Below are 4,439 nucleotides of genomic sequence, written 5' to 3'. Positions count from 1 at the left end.
CCCCCCCCCTTTGTTTGCCTCTCCCATTTTACTGTAGTTTCTCACCAGCTGAACAAGGCAATGAGGTCACTGTTTGGAGACCAGGGTGCAGAAGTCAGCCTGGGTGTGAAGGCAGAAACTAATCAGGAAAGTTTGTCGGGGAAGAGGAATGGGGTGACTGTACCCCCATACAGGATTAGTAGTGGGTGTGCTGGGTGGATTTAATAACACCTTAAACTTCCCTTTCTTCAGTATTGTTGCACAAAGCAATTGGGTCAAAACTTGACAGGCTGTGTTCTGCTGCCTGCTTTTGCTTACTTTTTTTTAAGGAAAGAAGAAAATTAGAAAAAAAAAGTCTCTTGCAGAGGTAACAAAAGTCACAGTTCAGATACTTGCCCTGTCTTTCTTTCCCTCCTTCCCTCCTTTCCTTCCCAGCATTTTGCACTTGCAGATTTGTGCGTCCTTTTCTTTCCTGCCCAAAGAGCCAGAAAGTTTTGTGGACGGTTTTGCACCCGGTCCATGAAAAGTGAGTGTGGGGCTTCAGTCTGGAGCACTGACGCTGGAAGCAGGAGAGACTTTGCACAGATGGGGGCATCCAAGCATGTTAGCTCCACCTGATACCCACGACCCGTGGGTGGTGCTGGTTCCAGAGCAGTGCTCTGGTGATCCTGTCTGGCAGTCCACTGTCACCCCTTCACCTGGGCCAGCTATCCAGGGCGTGCCAGCAAATGGAGGGGCTCCCTGGGCCCCTGGCTAACGGCCTCGACTGACACATTTCATGGGGAACAGGATTACTTTCGTACCAGCCTTTTAAACCACAAAGCACAGGTGACTGCTGGAGAGTCATGGGGCGTGCTGTTCGCGTGGTCATTCAGACGGGGTGCCTGTGCACAAATGGAGCACAGGATGTGTGCGTGCAGCCAGCCCCTCCGTGTGCTGGATGCGGTAGGGTATGGAGCTTTGCAGTGTGAAAGTTTCAGAGGGGCGGGAAAGAGAGGAAGGAGGATGGGAAGCGAACACGTGTTCATCCCACATGCAAGATGTCTCAGAGGATGTTGTTCTGTACTTTCTAGTCACATTCAACCATCCAGAAGCAGCTGAGTCGGTCTGCTAGAGTATTCATGCTCCCAGCAAGACAGCCGCAGGCAGATGAATCTCATGTTGAACACACCGGTTCCAGGAGTCAACTCTTTCCTGAGTGAAAGGTAAGTGCAAAAGCAACAACGCTTTTGTTTTTGATACAAAATGTAGCGGTGGTTTGATCTGGCATCCCTTGAATGTGGTGGCCCCCATACTGCAAGAAGAATGCCAGAAATGTGTTTTGCAACTTCTCTGAATTCCAGCCCACTTGGCAGACTGAGCCCTGCAGGGATGGACAAGTGACGGGTCCCCTCCTTGGATCCAGCAAAAGCTGGGGCTAGCAGGAGGGAAGGAGTCATCACTGTCCCAATACCAAGCAAGAAACTTTGGGGACTGTAGAAAATTTGCAAATTTTCTTGCAAATTCTTGCAAATTTGCAAATCCAGTGAAGCCTGGATAAATTGCAGGTGATTAATGACTCAGGTGCCATGAAGTTGCAGCTGCTCTGCGTCCCAGTTCCTTGCTGAGACCACAGTAGGACAGAATAGTTGCTCTGACATGTCCTGGCAATGACTGTGAAGTGAAAAGGCTTTGGCAGACAATGAGTCCCCGATTGCCCCAGTTTTCTCAGACTCAAATAGGTTATTGTCCTTCTTTCCTCTCTGATGCTAACAAGTTTCCTCTGTAAAAACCCTTTCCCCTCTGATGCTGGGGCACTGATTCTAGAGCTTGCAAGACCACCAGAAAAGTGGTCTCCTGCTGAACTACAATCAGTCTTTTCCAAACAGTTCCTTATAAAGGGAAGGAGCAGGGCAACTGGAGAGTGGGAGGACTAGGAACTGGGTGAAGTACCCTGGGGGAACACCCTCTGGCCCATGGTGATGGAAAGGGCTGATGGTTGCTGCAGGCTCTAGAAGCAAGGATGATATTCACGTTGCTCCCCTGGTACCACGTGTAGGAGTCTGGAGCCTACTGTGGTCAGGAGTCCCTCAGAGAATGGAAACTCTGCTGATCTTGGCACTGAGTAATCCCACTCCCTCAGAAGTGAGGGAGTGGAATTACTCCTTCAGTAGCAATTCCTGGTCATCATGGCAGCTACCGGAATAGCTGCTTGCGAGGAATGGAAGGGCAGCAACTGGCTGCTTAAGGCAGCAACCACAGTGCAGGTGTTCAAACTCCTCTTGGTTTTTGCTTCATCTTTCTGCAGGACTTCCTTTGTCCATGACACAGGATTGCTAAATCCTCCAATGCCAGGAGAGGCCACTGAGGAAGGGGGGACACTCCACCTAAACAGCCTGCAGAAAGGGACCAACATGAGCTCCCGCTCACTGACCTTCCACTCTCACTTGACCAGGCAGTGCTGTGCCCAGGGAAGAGCAAAAGACAGACTGCAAAGCAGTGAAGGAGCCACCGTGTCAGTCCAGTCATTGACGGCCAAACCCTCCTTCCGGCGGCTGGGCGGCTCTCCTGAAGGAAAAAGTTTAACCACTTGTAGTGGAAAAGCATGGCCTGAAGGTAAGCCAATACTTAGACAGTTTTATGGCCACCTTGTTTCCTCCATCCACCCATTCCTATCTCTCCCGCTGCAGTATTGTCAACATATGATCTCATATATACGCAAGATGTACTGCACAGACTGGTAAAGCCTTGAGCCTGGGTAGAAATCCATATATGCTGTTCTTTTTCTTTCATTCCCATTTGTGAGTGACATACCCTGTAGGTGGTGGTGGGGGAATCACGTACAGCACGCATGACTGTGTGTCGTATTTACTGCTAATGCCGTAGCTGCTGCCTCTGTCTCTTGGAGCCTTCACTGAATATTTTATCAGGGAGGATGGGCAAGAGGGACAATCTTGCTGTAGCTTTCTGATCTTTGTATTTCATGCAATTGTCCTGTTCTTACCAGGGTGCTCTGGATTTGGGGGGGTTATATTGGTATCTGGCTATTACACTAGTGGTGGCAAGGGGGCAGATCTTTCCAGTGAGTCATGGGACTTGAGGGTGCTGTTTGGTCCACATGTCCCAGCCCAGTAAATACACCTGTCATCCCATCACGCCCTCGTCTACTTGTTTCTACAAGCTTCTAGCATGTTTATGTCCATTCAGGTATTGGCATTAAAAAAACGTATTCCCAGGCCAACATAAAGCTATGCAATTTCTAATTTTTTTTTTTTTTTTTTATAGGGATCAAAATAAGCTACAGTAGTCTTTTATCACTACTTTTTTTTTTTTTTTTTTTTTTTTTTTTTTTTTTTTTTTAATAGGGATCAAAATAAGCTTACGCAGCCAGGCCAGAGAACTGAGCAGCAGGCTCTACTTGCTGGCAAACCAAGGGTGACCACAACGACTGTAGGAACTTGGTAGATCCTCAGAGACAGAGAATGGAAGATCTGCAGGAACCTGCTGATAGGACCACCCTTCCGATTCCTGCCCAGCTAGTCACTAGTCTGCTTTCTAGGCAACTCACAGGTAGAAGGAAATAATTCTGTACTAATAGCTCTGGGACAAATGCCAATTTGCCTGCAAGACAGGAGGTTAAAGGTTTATGTGATTAACACAAATTCAAATTTAGGGCACTTCATGTTCACATGGCCGTCCAAGGAGTGCCAGGACTGACCTGAACACTGATGTGGCATTCCTGGAAGGAAAGAGCTTAAGTGTCAGTCCTATTTGAAACAATTGGATTCGCAGCAAATACATTCCAAAAAGCACAGTGAGACAACCACTGTTATCAGTATACTTGGTAACTTGAACAATCAGAGTTAGGCAAAGATAATCCTAAAGTTTTTTGGGGTTTTGTTTGTTTATTTGTTTCCTTTTAAAAAAAAACTTTTTAAAGTTGTATTTTTTTCCTAGTCACTTTGCATATTCTCAGCTGAAGCACTCTAGCTATAGTCTAAGTTAGCCTTTCTCCCCCTTCCCCCCCAAATCCCTCAACTCTTCTTTGAGGAGATCTGTACAGGAAAAAGATGCAGGTAACTTCCCCTCGAAGCCCTGCTGGGCTTTGCAGGGCAAGAGCTTCAAAGAGGATCAAACATAAAAGGGCCTAAACCCAGCAAAATTGTATTGGTCCTGTGTTAAGAGAAGCCAAATGGTGTACTTATAACCACGTACAAAATGGGAAGGGAATGAGCAGTTTGTACTTGGTGGTTAGTTTGGCTCTTCTTAGAAAGACTTTCTTCCAAAGATGATTTTTTTTTTAATCTGCAAAGCCAGGGCAAAAACAGTCAAAATGGCAGCTATGCTCATCACTGCCTTTCTTTGTGGAGCTATCAAAAGACAGGCTTGGAATCGCTTTAGCCTGGTGTGTAACTTCCATTTTGTCCTCATTTAAAGCACTGTCATGTTACGGGGTAGTTCAGACAAGAGAAGACGACTAC

This window comes from Aptenodytes forsteri, unplaced genomic scaffold, assembly GCF_000699145.1.
Source record: "Aptenodytes forsteri isolate BGI_AS27 unplaced genomic scaffold, ASM69914v1 Scaffold216, whole genome shotgun sequence".
Classification (NCBI taxonomy): domain Eukaryota; kingdom Metazoa; phylum Chordata; class Aves; order Sphenisciformes; family Spheniscidae; genus Aptenodytes; species Aptenodytes forsteri.
The sequence above is the reverse complement of the archived record's forward strand: the minus strand, read 5'-3'. Positions refer to the sequence as shown.